At 47.5% G+C, this 19,225-nt stretch overlaps 1 protein-coding gene across 1 annotated transcript in view; it reads right to left on the reverse strand.

Annotated features, from left to right (window-relative positions):
- The window catches only part of LOC148474930 (uncharacterized), an 80,983-nt gene that overhangs the window by 24,493 nt on the left and 37,265 nt on the right, over window positions 1-19,225 (reverse strand). The gene's annotated exons all lie outside the window — the stretch shown is intronic.

The following is a 19,225-nucleotide window of genomic DNA, read 5'->3' on the forward strand; positions in this document are numbered from 1 at the left end:
ACTATATAAACATAGAGCAACGCAGTGACCACCATCTAATGCAGAGACCATCAGTGCCCTCCATACAAGGTCGGTCCTAGACCAAGTAGAACCTTGGGCATAAAGTCCCTTTGCCGTTCCCCTTAGAAAAAAAATAATAATAATTTTTTTGTGTGTACTAAATAAAAATACACCTTACCTATATGGTGGTTTCAGTGCAATGGGGAATCTCTGACTAAATTGATCCTCCCAGGGCAGACAGTGTCTTCAGTCAGAATTTACTATTCATATAGGAAATCCCATAGTCTGGAAGATGCCTGTTTGTGTAGAAATATAACCAATGTCCTCATAATACAACAGAGATTCAACCAGACTTGCACACCCCATGTCCCTCCAGTCTCATGGTCCGTGTGTCTTTCCAGCCTTGTGCTTCCTATGTTACTTACAGCCTTGTGCTCCGTCACCTCCTGGCCAGGGTGTCATTTCAGCCACATGCCCCCTGTCACCTCATGTCCCCTGTGTATTTCCATCCACATCCTCACCCAGTGTCTCTTCAGTAGCTTCACCCCCCCATGTCTCTCTTCTGTAGCCTCATCGCTGCCATGTGTCTCTCTAGCCCCCTCCTTCCCCGTGTCTCTCCATCTGCCTCATCCTGTCTCTCTCCAGCAGACTTTTCACTACCAGTATAATAGCAGCCTCATCACCATCGTTACTTTCCAAGCAGACTCATTCCACCCCCCCACTCACTTTGTCACTACAGCCTCATGTCACTCCAGCTCCCCCCATGTGTCACTTTAGTTCTACAATAAAACAACAGTCCCCCCCCATATTATCACTTGTGTTATAGAGTCCAGCCCCACCCCATTACAGCCATAATACATACCATGTTGGCTGCATTCTCCCTGTCTGTAAGGTCTCACTCATGCTGGGAGGAAGGGACAGTCTGCAAACAACTATACAATATACAAGTGTATTTAACAGTGTTGAATACACTTGTAAAGTGGCAAGTAGTTTGCAGACTGTCCCTTGCTCTTAGCCTGAGCTCTCACAGACAGGGAGAGATCAGATTACACGAGATAGGAGGGAGAAAGGAGGAAGGGGAAGAGGAAGATTAGAAGTAAGGAATATAATAATATATGATTAATAACAGGACGCCACTGGCTGCTTTCCCTATGTAATAATAAAAACAAAATGCCACAGACTGCTCCCCCTGTATCATAATAATAATAGGACACCACAGGCTGTATTATGATAATACTAAGTTACAGGAAAGCAGAAGCTGCTCCACCTGTATAATAACAGGACATAACTGCTCCCATCGTATAATAACAGGACACCACAGGACGCTATTTCTGTATAATAATAATAATAATAATAATAATACAAAGACACCACAGGACGCTCCTCCGGTATAACAACAACAGGACACCACAGGTCACTTCCCTTGCATTATAATAATAATATCAAGACACCACAGACAGCTCCCCCTCTACAATAATAATACTAAACTAACAAATGATTTTCCCTGTATAACACTATTAACAGGGCACCACTGGCTACTCCCCGTTTAATAGTAATAATAGGACACCACAGGCTGCTCCCTCTGTATAAAAAGACACCAGTTTCTGCACCCCCTGTGTAAAAGGAAATTACAGACTGTTCCCCCTGTATAATAGGACACCACAGGCTGCTCCCCCTGTATAATAGGACACCACAGGTTGCTCCCCCTGTATAACAGGACACTACAGGCTGCTCCTCCTGTATTATAGGACACCCCAGGCTGCTCTCCATGTATAATAATACACCACAGGCTGCTCCCCCTGTATAATAGGACACCACAGGCTGCTTCCCCTGTATTAAAGGACACCACAAGCTGCTCCCCCTGTATTAAAGGACACCACAGGCTGCTCCCCCTGTATAATATGACACCACAGGCTGCTCCCCCTGTATAATAGGACACCACAGGCTGCTCCCCCTGTATAATAGGACGCCACGGGCTGCTCCCCCTGTATAATAGGACGCCACGGGCTGCTCCCTCTGTATAATAATGACACCACAGGCTGCTCCCTCTGTACAATAATGACACCACAGGCTGCTCCCCCTGTATAATAGGGCACCACAGGCTGCTCCCCCTGTATAATAATGACACCACAGGCTGCTCCCTCTGTATAATAATGACACCACAGGCTGCTCCCTCTGTATAATAATGACACCACAGGCTGCTCCCCCTGTATAATAGGACACCACAGGCTGCTCCCCCTGTATAATAGGACACCACAGGCTGTTCCCCCTGTATAATAGGACACCACAGGCTGCTCCCCCTGTATAATAGGACGCCATTACCTGCACACAGGACACTGGGAAGATGCTGCTGTAGCCTCGGAGGGCGGAGAATCAGGCGGAACTCATACACCGGAAGTCATGTTGAACACAGGAGGACGGGAATGTGCGTGGAACGCACAGACCGGAAGTTGGATGTGTTTGGGCTTTCGGGTCAGGAGACAGTGACGTCAGGGGTACATTTACTGAAGGATCCTAAGGCTCGGGTGAACCGTGTGCAACTAATACGGTTTTACTGTACAGGGGAAGCAGCCTGTGGTGTCCTATAATACAGTGGGAGCAGCCTGTGGCATCATTATTATACAGGGGGAGCAGCCTATGGTGTTATATTATACAGGGGGAGCAGCCTGTGGCATCATTATTATACAGGGGGAGCAGCCTGTGGTGCCCTGCTATAAAGGGAGAGTAGCCTGTGGTGTCCTATTATGCAGGGGAAGCAGCTTGTGGTGTCCTTTTATACAGGAGGAGCAGCATTTGGTGTCATTATACAGGGGTAGCAACCTGTGGTGCCCTATTATACATGGGAGCAGCCTGTGGTGTACTATTATACAGTGGGAGTAGCATGTGGTGTCCTATTATACAGCAGGAGCAGCCTGTGGTGTACTACTATACAGTTGTAGCAGCCTGTGGTGTCCTGTACTTTTTATTATACAGGAGGAGCAACCTGTGGTCCTGTTATTGTTACTATACAGGGAGAGCAGCCTGTAGTGTCCTGTTGTTGTTATTATTATACTGGAGTAGACACTTGTGTTATCCTGTTATTATTACCATAGATGGGGAGCAGCCTGTGATGACCTATTATACAGGGGGAGCAGCCTGTGGTGTACAATTATACAGTGGGAGAAGCCTGTGGTGTCCTATTATACAGCAGGCGCAGCATGTGGTGTTCTGTTATTATTATACTGGAATAGAAGCTTGTGTGGTCCTATTATTATTATCATAGATGGCAGCCTATGGTGACCTGTTATTATTGATATACAGGAGGAGCAGCCTCTAGTGTCCTATTATTATAGTGGGGGAGCAGCAAATGTCTCATCTCACCCTATCCTATATAATGCAGCGCAGAGTAACATACATATGTCTGTCTAATGACCGTGCCGGGAAAAAGAAACCGAATAGAGGAAGGAGAGAGTAGACCTGTACTGCACTACTGCGGTGTAGTAATACGGTGTGGTGTAGGGTCCCTTGTGTGCACAAGGGAACCCCGTGGTTCGAATGCGCCTTTCGCAAGGGGCTTGTTCACAGAAGCTCAGCGTTCCCTAACAGCTCGGGGGAGTAAGTAGTGGAGTGCTCCCAATCAGAGGGTGCATGGAGTTGACGGATGGCTCTGTGTACCAATCACTACAGAGCCGCCCCGCTGACCAATGGAGATGAGCCAGGAAGTAAGGGTAATCATCCGCCCAATCGTAGGGCATTCCTACATATAGCATAGTGGCTGGCCCCATATTCCATTAAGTAAGGAGCCGCCACACAGTCAATTTGAACTTTGTTAGACAGGCGTACCGGTCATAGTAATTGCTGCAGTGTCAGACTGGGGGGTAAATAAACAAACATGCCCCATTCTTACAGGAAACGTGAGAATAATAACACATTACACATTCATCCCACAGCGATCGATATAAATTAGTGATAAATAGTAGTTACTGGGGAAATTGCATACCTATTTTATCAGAGGAGATAAGGTTACAGCAGCGCATAGGATAATGGGTATGCAGTCGGGATGCCGACGGTCTAAATTCCGACAGTCGGCATCCCGGCAAGTGTCTAATGACAGCTGTCGAAATCCCGACGCCTGTCATTAGACCTACGGCGGGAGCCCGACACCCGGCTTACTGATCGAACGTAAGTCGTGTGCCGGGTGCGGACAGCTGCGGGGGGAGGGTTAGGTTAGGGGCTCCCGGGGGGGACTTAGGGTTCGGCACCCCCCTGGGAGGTTATTGTTAGGCATGGGGAAGGGGGGGTTAGGTTTAGGCACTTGGAGGGGGGATAGGGTTATGGTTAGGCATCCCTATGGGAGTGTTAGGGTTAGAAGGGGGAATTAGGTTAGTTGGTACTTCCATTTAGACGTTCGGGATCTTCACCTCTGTTGGGCTTCCGCTGCCGGCATTTGAACCATGTGGCCGGCGGTAAATCATACTGATTCCAGTTAATGAACCTACTATGACTTACTGTTAAGATCACATACTACATAGAGTCCTCTGGTTAGAGATGGGGACACCAGCATAATAATGTTAGTTCAACCACAATTATTGTTACAAGTTCGCTGTTGATTTTAAAACCAACCGAGCCATTGGGAGATGATCCTGAGTGTAATAATCTGCAGGTACGCACATAAGGGGGATTCCTGTTGCTTAGAACCTTTCTCAAGTAAGATCATAGAGACCCTTCACAGCTGTTTGTCCTAGCAATGTGCTTGGTGCCGCAGTTTTCTGCTCACTGTGTTGACCAGCTCATCATGATACACGATCTCCTATCATCTCCCTGTGACTGGCTCTTCCCCATTCACTCACCACTTGCTATCTCCTCGGGAAGCCAATCAGAATGAAATGCTGGCAGCCCAGGATAGAGAGAGGGTATACGGCAATGAGTGATCCATGAAGCATCCCAGATATGTTACAGCCCATATATATAGTCACTTGGAGGGGGATTGTTTATCATAGCATAATACAGATCTCCTTACATCCCTATACAGATGTCAAACCATATCTGATGTGTGTGATAAAGTGACAGAGGTGTCCACACACTGCAATATTCCCCTGGGAGAAGGCTTATAGTGATAATTATTTTTCTGCTAGGAAAGTAGTGATCCGATGTTGGTGACGTGTATAAGTTGGTCACTATATCAGTCACTAGAGTGCTGTGTGCATTTTGTAGGGTTTTATCGGATGGGGCTTGTAAGTTTATTTGTTTATAGCTGTTTGACATAACAATTTTTAATATATTTCATTGGCTAGTTAGAGCACACCCACATTAGACAAACCACACCTACAGAGGTTATTATCACGTGTCTTTCCCCTTTGCAATGCACTGGTATAAAATCTGGGCCTTTTACTTGTGTGTCCCCCAGACTAAAAGTTGCCAGCCAGCCCCTGGTTATAGAGGTGACCACACACTGCAATATTCCCCTGGAAAAGATTTATAGTGATAATATTTATTTTTCTGCTAGGAAAGTAATGATCGGATGTTGGGGACGTGTATAAGTCCCCTGTAGTGCTCTCACTATCACAGTGTGAGAGGCTGCAACTTTCTCTGTATTGTTAGATAACAGAACATCGGCTGATTAATGCTCAGGTGTTGGTTCCTTGTACTAATGGGAATGGTCACGTATTTGATTATATTACATGTGTACAATGTGATGTTATTTACATTATTTTAATAATTATATAATTATTCCTAGACATATTCACGGTGTGTATCCAGTTTCTTTTAGATGTCACGTGATGTGTGAGGTGTTCTGTATAAATCACTGAGGATGAACACAGACCAGAGTCACACGTCTGAGAGGATATTACATCTCACCCTAGAGATCATCTACCTGCTCACTGGTGAGGTGAGAGGGTCTGGGAGTGTCACAGTGACATCACTTATATCTATAGTAATAATACAGAGACATGACTGGGGAGGTGAGAAGATCTGGGAGTGTCACAGTGACATCACTTATATCTATAGTAATAATACAGGGACATGACTGGGGAGGTGAGAGGATCTGGGAGTGTCACAGTGACATCACTTATATCTATAGTAATAATACAGGGACATGACTGGGGAGGTGAGGGGATCTGGGAGTGTCACAGTGACATCACTTATATCTTTAGTAATAATACAGGGACATGACTGGGGAGGTGAGAGGATCTGGGAGTGTCACAGTGACATCACTTATATCTATAGTAATAATACAGGGACATGACTGGGGAGGTGAGGGGATCTGGGAGTGTCACAGTGATATCACTTATATCTATAGTAATAATACAGGGACATGACTGGGGAGGTGAGAAGATCTGGGAGTGTCACAGTGACATCACATATCTATAGTAATAATACAGGGACATGACTGGGGAGGTGAGGGGATCTGGGAGTGTCACAGTGACATCACTTATATCTTTAGTAATAATACAGGGACATGACTGGGGAGGTGAGAGGATCTGGGAGTGTCACAGTGACATCACTTATATCTATAGTAATAATACAGGGACATGACTGGGGAGGTGAGGGGATCTGGGAGTGTCACAGTGACATCACTTATATCTTTAGTAATAATACAGGGACATGACTGGGGAGGTGAGAGGATCTGGGAGTGTCACAGTGACATCACTTATATCTATAGTAATAATACAGGGACATGACTGGGGAGGTGAGGGGATCTGGGAGTGTCACAGTGATATCACTTATATCTATAGTAATAATACAGGGACATGACTGGGGAGGTGAGAAGATCTGGGAGTGTCACAGTGACATCACTTATATCTATAGTAATAATACAGGGACATGACTGGGGAGGTGAGGGGGATCTGGGAGTGTCACAGTGACATCACTTATATCTATAGTAATAATACAGGGACATGACTGGGGGAGGTGAGGGGATCTGGGAGTGTCACAGTGACATCACTTATATCTATAGTAATAATACAGGGACATGACTGGGGAGGTGAGGGGATCTGGGAGTGTCACAGTGACATCACTTATATCTATAGTAATAATACAGGGACATGACTGGGGAGGTGATGGGATCTGGGAGTGTCACAGTGACATCACTTATATCTATAGTAATAATACAGGGACATGACTGGGGAGGTGAGGGGATCTGGGAGTGTCACAGTGACATCACTTATATCTATAGTAATAATACAGGGACATGACTGGGGAGGTGAGGGGATCTGGGAGTGTCACAGTGACATCACTTATATCTATAGTAATAATACAGGGACATGACTGGGGAGGTGAGGGGATCTGGGAGTGTCACAGTGACATCACTTATATCTATAGTAATAATACAGGGACATGACTGGGGAGGTGAGGGGATCTGGGAGTGTCACAGTGACATCACTTATATCTATAGTAATAATACAGGGACATGACTGGGGAGGTGATGGGATCTGGGAGTGTCACAGTGACATCACTTATATCTATAGTAATAATACAGGGACATGACTGGGGAGGTGAGGGGGATCTGGGAGTGTCACAGTGATATCACTTATATCTATAGTAATAATACAGGGACATGACTGGGGAGGTGAGGGGATCTGGGAGTGTCACAGTGACATCACTTATATCTATAGTAATAATACAGGGACATGACTGGGGAGGTGAGGGGATCTGGGAGTGTCACAGTGACATCACTTATATCTATAGTAATAATACAGAGACATGACTGGGGAGATGAGAGGGTCTGGGAGTGTCACAGTGACATCACTTATATCTTTAGTAATAATACAGGGACATGACTGGGGAGGTGAGGGGATCTGGGAGTGTCACAGTGACATCACTTATATCTATAGTAATAATACAGGGACATGACTGGGGAGGTGAGGGGATCTGGGAGTGTCACAGTGACATCACTTATATCTATAGTAATAATACAGGGACATGACTGGGGAGGTGAGGGGATCTGGGAGTGTCACAGTGACATCACTTATATCTATAGTAATAATACAGGGACATGACTGGAGAGGTGAGGGGATCTGGGAGTGTCACAGTGACATCACTTATATCTATAGTAATAATACAGGGACATGACTGGGGAGGTGAGGGGATCTGGGAGTGTCACAGTGACATCACTTATATCTATAGTAATAATACAGGGACATGACTGGGGAGGTGAGGGGGATCTGGGAGTGTCACAGTGACATCACTTATATCTATAGTAATAATACAGGGACATGACTGGGGGAGGTGAGGGGATCTGGGAGTGTCACAGTGACATCACTTATATCTATAGTAATAATACAGGGACATGACTGGGGGAGGTGAGGGGATCTGGGAGTGTCACAGTGACATCACTTATATCTATAGTAATAATACAGGGACATGACTGGGGAGGTGAGGGGATCTGGGAGTGTCACAGTGACATCACTTATATCTATAGTAATAATACAGGGACATGACTGGGGAGGTGATGGGATCTGGGAGTGTCACAGTGACATCACTTATATCTATAGTAATAATACAGGGACATGACTGGGGAGGTGAGAGGATCTGGGAGTGTCACTGCGACATCACTTATATCTTTAGTAGTAATACAGGGACATGACTGGGGAGGTGAGGGGATCTGGGGGTGTCACAGTGATATCACTTATATCTATAGTAATAATACAAGGACATGACTGGGGAGGTGAGGGGATCTGGGAGTGTCACAGTGACATCACTTATATCTATAGTAATAATACGGGGACATGACTGGGGAGGTGAGGGGATCTGGGAGTGTCACAGTAACATCACTTATATCTATAGTAATAATACAGGGACATGACTGGGGAGGTGAGGGGATCTGGGAGTGTCACAGTGACATCACTTATATCTATAGTACTAATACAGGGACATGACTGGGGAGGTGAGGGGATCTGGGAGTGTCACAGTGACATCACTTATATCTATAGTAATAATACAGAGACATGACTGGGGAGATGAGAGGGTCTGGGAGTGTCACAGTGACATCACTTATATCTATAGTAATAATACAGGGACATGACTGGGGAGGTGAGGGGATCTGGGAGTGTCACAGTGACATCACTTATATCTATAGTACTAATACAGGGACATGACTGGGGAGGTGAGGGGATCTGGGAGTGTCACAGTGACATCACTTATATCTATAGTAATAATACAGAGACATGACTGGGGAGATGAGAGGGTCTGGGAGTGTCACAGTGACATCACTTATATCTATAGTAATAATACAAGGACATGACTGGGGAGGTGAGGGGGTCTGGGAGTGTCACAGTGACATCACTTATATCTATAGTAATAATACAAGGACATGACTGGGGAGGTGAGGGGGTCTGGGAGTGTCACAGTGACATCACTTATATCTTTAGTAATAATACAAGGACATGACTGGGGAGGTGAGGGGATCTGGGAGTGTCACAGTGACATCACTTATATCTATAGTAATAATACAGGGACATGACTGGGGAGGTGATGGGATCTGGGAGTGTCACAGTGACATCACTTATATCTATAGTAATAATACAGGGACATGACTGGGGAGGTGAGGGGATCTGGGAGTGTCACAGTGACATCACTTATATCTATAGTAATAATACAGGGACATGACTGGGGAGGTGATGGGATCTGGGAGTGTCACAGTGACATCACTTATATCTATAGTAATAATACAGGGACATGACTGGGGAGGTGAGAGGATCTGGGAGTGTCACTGCGACATCACTTATATCTTTAGTAGTAATACAGGGACATGACTGGGGAGGTGAGGGGATCTGGGGGTGTCACAGTGATATCACTTATATCTATAGTAATAATACAAGGACATGACTGGGGAGGTGAGGGGATCTGGGAGTGTCACAGTGACATCACTTATATCTATAGTAATAATACGGGGACATGACTGGGGAGGTGAGGGGATCTGGGAGTGTCACAGTAACATCACTTATATCTATAGTAATAATACAGGGACATGACTGGGGAGGTGAGGGGATCTGGGAGTGTCACAGTGACATCACTTATATCTATAGTAATAATACAGGGACATGACTGGGGAGGTGAGGGGATCTGGGAGTGTCACAGTGACATCACTTATATCTATAGTAATAATACAGGGACATGACTGGAGAGGTGAGGGGATCTGGGAGTGTCACAGTGACATCACTTATATCTATAGTAATACAGGGACATGACTGGGGAGGTGATGGGATCTGGGAGTGTCACAGTGACATCACTTATATCTATAGTAGTAATAATACAGGGTCATGACTGGGGAGGTGAGGGGATCTGGGAGTGTCACAGTGACATCACTTATATCTATAGTAATAATACAGGGACATGACTGGGGAGGTGAGGGGATCTGGGAGTGTCACTGTGACATCACTTATATCTATAGTAATAATACAGGGACATGACTGGGGAGGTGAGAGGGTTTGGGGTGTCACAGTGACATCACATATATAAAGTAGTAATACAAGGAAATTACTGGGAAGGTGAGGGGATCTGGGAGTGTATGCATTGATAGTGTACTTTCCAATTCCCAGGATTACACAGTACTGAAGAAGACATCTGATGAGTCTTTGACACCCAGCAGCCGTCTCCATGTGTCAGGAGGACTGAGCAGGACGCAGAGCCCCATCACATTGCCTCCACCTCAACATGGGAGACACAAGGATCAGAAGATCCTGGAACTCACCCACAAGATCATTCAGCTGCTGCCTGGAGAGTTGGCTGCTGGGAATGGGACACTATACAGTAACACCAGGGGATGTGTCTGGGTGGTGACTGCTGGGAATGGGACATTATACAGTAACACCAGGGGATGTGTCTGGGTGATGACTGGAGAGGTGACTGCTGGGAATGGGACATTATACAGTAACACCAAGGGATGTGTCTGGGTGGTGACTGCTGGGAATGGGACATTATACAGTAACGCCAGTGGATGTGTCTGGGTGATGACTGGAGAGGTGACTGCTGGGATGGGACATTATACAGTAACACCAGAGAATGTGTCTGGGTGATGACTGGAGAGGTGACTGCTGGGAATGGGACATTATACAGTAACACCAGGGGATGTGTCTGGGTGATGACTGGAGAGGTGACTGCTGGGAATGGGATATTATACAGTAACACCAGGGGATGTGTCTGGGTGATGACTGTATTATTGTGTGTGTCAGGTTCCTATAAGGTGTGAGGATGTCACAGTCTATGTCTCCATGCAGGAGGGGGAGTATATAGAGGAACACAAGGGTCTGTACAAGGACGTGATGATGGAGAATCACCGGACCCTCACATCACTGGGTAAGAGAAGACTGTCATTTATTGTACAGGGGAGAGCAGGTATGGGGGTCCCCTATATACACACATCATGTGATAATCACAGATACACCAGGGCTTGACAAATTCTCTAAAACTTAGGAGCCAGGATGAAAGTGTAGGAGCCAGACCCCCCCTTCCCCCAGGGAAGCATTACTGAGCACCTACGCCCCTGACAACCAACCCCCATGGCCACACCACTAACGGTAAGTAGTAATCCCCCCTCTGCAGTTCCCCCAGTAGTAATCCCCCCTCTGCAGTTCCCCCAGGAGTAATCCCCCCTCTGCAGTTCCCCCAGTAGTAATCCCCCCTCTGCAGTGCCCCCAGTAGTAATCCCCCCTCTGCAGTGCCCCCACTAGTGGTTCCCTTATGTAGTGCCCCCAGAAGTGCCCCCCCTATGCAGTGATAGTGACCCCCCCCATAGTGTCCCCAGTGGCCACCCCCAATATGCAGTGTCCCTACAGTAGCGGCCATCCCCCTCTATGCAGTTCCCCTACAGTAGTGGCCATCCTCCTCTATGCAGTGCCCCTACAGTAGCGGCCATTCTCCTCTATGCAGTGCCCCTACAGTAGCGGCCATCCCCCTCTATGCAGTGCCCCTACAGTAGCGGCCATCCCCCCTATGCAGTGCCCCTAGAGTAGCGGCCATCCCCCCTATGCAGTGCCCCTTCAATAAAAAAAAAACAAAACGCAACTTACCTGATCCCCGCTCCTGCCGACTACCGCCACTGTCCACTCCTCTGCACTATGGGAGAGACGTAATGATGTCTCTCCCAACCTGCTGCGGGGTGAGCCGGAAGGTGGAGCTCATGAGTAGTGAGCTCCAGCCGGCTCACTCCGTTAACGACGCAGAAGCCAATGAGAGTCTGATAGACTCTCATCGGCTGCTATAACAAACATACAGCTGCCGCTGACAGCTGTATGTTTGTTACTCTGTAGTGTGGACCGCGCTCGCGGTCTGCACTACAGAGCCCGGGGGTTGCTGAAAACCTGGTCGCCAGGCAGCCAAATCTGGTCGCCATGGCGACCTGGCCCCCGGGTTTTGTCGAGCCCTGATATACACAATGTACTCAGTGACTGTGTGTCTCATACAGATGGACCCATTAACAGAAATACCCCAGAGAGATGTCCCCATCCTCTTTATTCACAGGACTGTACAGAGGAGAAACCAAGGATCCCATTGGAGCATCAGGTAAATGGGAATTAGGGTATTTCCGAATATCAAAGTGACTTTCTACTGCATGATCTGTATTAAAACTGTGTGTCTCTTATACTCTGATTTTATACTGTTTAATCTCAATTAACGACATCAGACATTATAAAAGTTATTTTAATGTTTTATGTATTATTTAGGGTGCAGATAATAAGGTAGAAGATATAAAGAGAGAAGAGACATATGTGACTGATATGAAGGCAGAATATACAGAGGGAGAAGAAGAGACATATGTGACTGATATGAAGGCAGAAGATACAGAGGGAGAAGAAGAGACATATGTGAGGGGTGATCAGCAGTGTAAGGAGGAGGAAATTCCTACAGATATCAACACAGGTGAGTAATAAACACTTATTACAGAAAGAGTCACATATTCTCCTTGCTCAGTCACTACAGCAATCTCTTATCCTACACCCTCCTCTGTCAATACAGACTAATGTGGGAAATATATCTGACCAGTGGGGGAATCAGGATCCATCAGCCCTATTATACACCTGCTCTCCCCCTCAAATCATGTTACTGTGTGTTACCAGCCCAGAGATCTGACCAGTCTCCTCCCCACACTCTCTGGTGTATCTCATACATCAGGAGCCAGCAGTCCCTATTATACTCCTGCTCTCCCCCTCACATCATGTCACTATGCGTTACCAGCCAAGAGATCTGACCAGTCTCCTCCCCACACTCTCTGATGTATCTCATACATCAGGAACCATCAGCCCCTATTATACTCCTGCTCTCCCCCCCACATCAGGTCACTGTGTGTTACCAGCCCAGAGATCTGACCAGTCTCCTCCCCACACTCTCTGGTGTATCTCATACATCAGGAACCATCAGCCCCTATTATACTACTGCTCTCCCCCTCACATCAGGTCACTGTGTGTTACCAGCCCAGAGATCTGACCATTAAGGGTGGGGACGCTCCTGTGCTGAAAGGAGAATCCAGCACCCAAAGGAAGCATCCTGAGAAGCAAAGGTATCAAAAGACCTCAGAAAGGTCTGGACAGAAGACCACGTGGCCCTCCGTACAAAGCTGAACAGCCGAGGTGCCACGGCGAGCTGCCCACGAGGAACCAACAGGCCATGTAGAATGAGCAGTAACAAGGTGGAACAGAAAGGCCTTCGTGAGTGTAAGCCTCAGAGATCATCATACAAAACCATCTAGCCATGGTTTATTGCCTGGCCATCCCTTGTGAAATTCGTAGAGGACAAACAAGGAGTCCGATTTCCGAAGGGAAGTAGTACGTTCCACATAAATCCTGAGGGCACATTCCACATCCAATGAGGCCTCACCTGCCGAGAGTTCTGGAGAAATAAAGGCCGGTACAATAATTTCCTCATTAATGTGGAAACTAGAAACCACCTTAGAAAGAGTCCGAAGCACAGCCCTGTCCTGATGAAAAACTAGAAATGGGGAACGACAAAAGAGAGCCCCCAAGTCTGACTCTACTCTGGCGGAAGATATAGCCAGAAGAAAAACAAACAGTCTTAGCTGTTAGCCATTTGAGATCTACTGAGTCCAGGGGTTCAAATGGAGGGCCCTAAGGACAACAGCCAAATCCCAAGGAGCCCCAGGAGGGACAAAGGGAGGCTGAATGCGAAGGACACACTGTAGGAAAGTGCGGATATCAGGAAGAGGAGCAAACCTTTGCTGGAACCACACTGGCAGAGCAAATACATGCACCTACAGCGAGGCAAGGCGGAGATCAAGATCCAAACCCGCCTGCAGGAAAGCCAAAACTCTGGATATCCAAAACACCTGGGGATCGTAACATCTGGGACGACAACATTGAAAAGTAGATGTGCCACCCTCTGTGGTAAATCCTGGCAAAGGCTGGTTTATATGCTCTGAGCATGGTGTTAACCACAGAGCCAGAAAACCCTTGGACCTAGGAGGGATATCTGAAGAGACATGCCGTCAAAGACAGATGACCCCGATCCGGGTAAAGGCAAGGACCTTGAGACAACAGGTCGGGACGCTGAGGCAACAGCAAAAGGATGTCGATGGAGAGTGATGCCTGGGCCACGCTGGAGCCACCAGCAGGACAGTGCCTCCTTTTTGTTTGAACTTTCGAAGTACTCGAGGAAAAAGTGAGATTGGAGGAAACGGGTACACAAACTGGAAGGTCCACATGACTGACAGAGCGTCTACCAATAGAACCTTGGCGTCTCTTGTCCTGGACCCGTTTTACACTAGCAGTTTGTGATTGTGTCGGGAGGCCAAGAGGACCACGTCCGGAAGGCCCCGCTTGTGCACTAGGAGCACACTTCTTGGTGAAGAGACCATTCCCCGGCATGCACATCATGACGGCTGAGAAAGTCCACTTCCCAATTGAGAACTCCTGGAATGAACACTGCCGATATGGCTGGGAGATGACCTTCCGCCCATGTCAGAATGCATGACACCTATGTCATTACCACCTGATTCTAGTTCCCCCTTGATGGTTGAAGCTATGTCGTGGCGTTGTCCGACTGAACTTACATGGGCTTTCCGTGAAGTATAAGTCTGGCTTGTTGCAGGGCCCTGAAATGAGTGTGGATCTGTCACTGCGCCCCAACCCCAGAGACTTGCGTCCGTCGTTAGGAGGACCCAGTCTGGAATTCAAAAGGGGAGCCCTCTGGTGAGGTGACCCGTCCACAGCTACCAAGCAAGAGATAGATGTACCTCCGGAGAAAGCACCATCATTTGTGCCTTTATCCAATGGGTAATCCGTCCCATCTGGAGAGGATCAATTTCTGTAGAGGCAGGGAATGAAACTGGGAATATTCCACCATGTTGAAAGTCGATACCATGGAACCCAGTAACTGCATTGCTGAGTGGAAGGACACGCGGTGACTGTGTAGGCATCTGCGGACTCGAGTCAGCAAAGTGGAGATCTTTTCCGCAATCAGAAAGATCCGCTACTGTTGTGAATCCAGCAGCGCTCCCAGATGAAGCATTCTTTGAGATGGAATCAGGGAGGACTACTTCCAATTGATCAACCACCTGTGCGTCAGCTGTAGGTGGTGAAGTACCTCTGGAGACCCTGCCAACAGTAAAAGGTCATCCAGGTAAGGTAACAGGTGGACCTCCTGCAGTCGCAGATGGGCTGCCATTACCGCCATCATTTTGGTAAATACCCGAGGTGCAGTAGAGGCTAAACGGTAGAGCCCGAAACTGGAAATTTTACGTCCTTCTGGAGTTGTAAGGCCTTGTCTTTAACTGACTGAAGGCCTGTGCAGAAAAACTGATGAGGAGGTCTTCTGTGAAAGGAGAGGGCATACCCGTGAGAGACCACTTCTCTTACCCAGGTGTCTGCAGTGGTCTTACACCAACACTGGGTGAACTGAAGTCGGTCTCCCACCCTGGGATCCCCCACAGGGAGGCCCATCCCGTTAGGTGGAGGGTTTATCTTCAGACTTGGAAGTAGGATGTCTTGTACTCCAGGCCTGTTTCTTGGGTTTGACAGCCTTTCCAGGAGCTGACAGGTTTGGGAAGGCCTGACCTGTGGGCTAACCTTGAGAAAGTAAGGATCGAGGGGCGTGGCCTGGCAAGCTAAGATGGCGGACGCCTAAATTCTGAGCTCCGCTATAGTCCACGTATCCAGCCTCCCGGATCCCGCTCTGACCCTGTCCCTGGCCGCCGGAGTGCACCTCTCCTCCTCCTCTCTAGCTGTGCCGCCTGACGGGGCCGCCGGTGTGAAGCGGGGAGTCCCTGGACTGCCTCAACGCTGGCGCCGAGCGCTCGGCGCAGCACCCGCTGGCACCATCTTGCGACTCCCATATCCTCGCACCGGACTGCCTCCTGCTCCGTGCTGTGGCCTCCTTCTGTCGGCTGAGGGCTTCATAGAACGCTCGGGGGTTAGTGCTGCTGCCGGCATCCCTGATCTGCCTGCGGGGAGTCTCCTGGCGGGGCCCACTTCCTGCGGCCTAGCTCAGACCTGAAGCCAGGGACTAAAGTATAAAGCCCATCCTGAGACACATACCATACAAAACAAAACGTCTTGTAAGCCAGGAATCCAGGAGTAAAGCCCTGCCTATCTTATTCAGAGGTGAGAGTTTACACTAATATTCATCAGCTTGTGCCACCTATGAAGCTTTAGACATAGAACTACAGGCAGCCATTGTGAGAACAACACCTGTCATACTCCAGTGATTCCTCTGTGTAAGTCTTCAGATTACTGGGCTCCCTACATTTGCTCCATTGAATATTGAATATGTAATTGCCCAAGATAACTCCCGATGAGCGGGTCTGGGACTGGATATCTTTTATAATGGACTGATTATTAACTCACCGATACAGTAATGTACTGAAGACCGGATCTAACATTATCATCTCAAGCTCTCTATCTACCTAAACCCACTCCTGGAGTTTCGATATTATATTTATTTAACACCATGCCGACGAAGAAAGGGGGGAAAACCCCCCGTCAATCAGCCCCTATTCAATTCCCTAAACCAGCTATACCTAGAAACGAAACACTCACAACCACTCCAGTGAAACCCTCAGGATCTGCGGTAGGACCTTTGTCTATGGGATCCTCTCCACAGACAGGAACGGGTTTGGATCTCGACCCTTCGGCTCCCCTCACTACCCAGACAATGCTACACTTATTTACCGCTTTTCGTACAGACATCCTCACTGGTTTGGAAACTTCAGTCCAATCTCTCCGAGCGGATCTTGTGGGAATTGCGGGTCGTACAGATCATTTAGAGTGCAAGATGCAGGAGTTGGTGGAATCCCACAATGACCTTCTTACAGCTCACTCTGAGCTACAGACCGAGATGACCTCCACCAGAGATAAATTAGCAGATCTCGAGGACAGATCAAGAAGAAATAACCTAAAGATTAGAGGCATCCCAGATTCCGTCGCGCCTGGTGAGCTCCAGGGATACGTGATTGAGCTCTTTCAGAAATTACTCCCATTAGCGTCTGAGCATGACCTGCTAATCGATCTAATTCATCGTCTGCCGAGACCAAGGGGGGGATCCTCCAACTTCCCCAGAGACACCCTGATGAGGATTCATTTTTTCCACATCAAGGAGAATATTCTAAAGGCGGCAAGATTGGCGGAAGGCTCAGACGCTTTGGGTGGCTTACAAATTTTTCCAGATCTTTCCTCCTACACTCTGGATAAAAGGCGCTCATATCACGCCATCACTGCCGCTCTCCGAGAAAATGACATCTCCTACCGCTGGGGATTTCCAGTCAAGATTTTGATACAATACGAGTCTTCCACATATGTGATTTCTTCTATTGAAGCTGGAGTTAAGCTTCTCGCAGACTGGGACATTCCTATTTCAGCTTCTAAATCTGCTTCTGCCGATTGAATCTTCCCGGACTGTACTGTTATCTAAAAGTCACTGGTAGGACGATTCCAGCTCATAGTTAAAATGCTTTTGGGCATGAGTATATACTGTTCTAGATTTGATACATACCAGATGTCATATGTGGATATTGTAAGTTACCTACCATTAGCTATATCCATGTCTCTTATTAGCTGTTAGTCTTACCGCTTTAGCGCCACCATACATGGTATATTTTCAAATTACTAGGCTCTGTTATCAAAATCGAAATTCTGTTGATCCTGGAAACAGCAAACTATGGCCCTCATTCAGAGCCGTACGCTCTGAGCAGAGCGCACGCTCTGAATGAGGGCCGGGCTCCATGAAAATGGAGCGTCCTCCTGGACGCTCGTATAGTTGTGGGTCACCACCCACAGGCTATACGAGCGTGCATTGTGATGGCCGCGATGGTCGTAACCATCGCGACCATCGAAATTGCGAGCCGGAGCCTGCGGTTGAGGTTTTCAACCGCAAGCTCCGGAGTGATTTTGGCTCTATCAGAGCCAAAATCACTCCCACTGACATCACTAGTGATGTCAGTGGGCCGGCTTCTGACGGGAGGCGTTCCCGTGGGAACGCCCCCGTCAGGGAGGCACGCCCCCGGCACGCCCACCAAAGGGTGCGTGCTGTCAATCAACATTGACAACACGCCCCCTTTGATCGGACACAACGAGCGAAGGACTTTCCTTCGCTCGTCGCGTCTGGCGCATGCGCACGACGGAGCTCCCTCCGTCGTGCGCATGCTCAGTCCATAACATCGACCACTTGCGAGCGGACAGCCGCTCGCGAGTGGGTCTGAATCAGGCCCTATGTTTCTATTGTGATTTATATCTACACAATTTCGATTGACATATATTATATTTATAGATATTGGACAACTCTCTCACTGCCGAGCCAGTTTCCGACTAATATTGGTAGTGATGTTATTGCCATTTTTCATTGCCCCATATTATCTAGGACCGTTTTGTTGAAATTTAGATCCAGTTATATGTTTATCTTGATCTTTATATTTCTTTATAATGACAGTTATTTATGATGGTTGGATTACTGTATGGGTGAGCCTTATGATGGCCTCCACCCCGCTGTTTTTTCTCTTTTGGTTTTGTCTCCAAGGTATCCCGGAGACAAACACTATGACCCAAATTTTTTTCTCTGGGTCATTTCAGTTTTTCTATTCCCCATTCCCCCTCCCCCAATACCCTGTGTTACCCTCGTACCCCCCCCCCCCCCTTTTTCCTTTTGGGAATCTGGACCGCTAACATTTCTACGCTTATACAAGCATTTTACCATACCCCATGGTTACGTTTTTTAGTCTAAACACACATGGTCTCAACTCCCCAAATAAACGACGTTTTGCTCTTGATACATTTCACAAAGAAAAAGCTAAAGTAGTCGCCCT

The sequence above is a fragment of the Taudactylus pleione genome, unplaced genomic scaffold (genome assembly GCF_031769625.1).
Source record: "Taudactylus pleione unplaced genomic scaffold, aTauple2 ptg000800l, whole genome shotgun sequence".
Classification (NCBI taxonomy): Eukaryota; Metazoa; Chordata; class Amphibia; order Anura; family Myobatrachidae; genus Taudactylus; species Taudactylus pleione.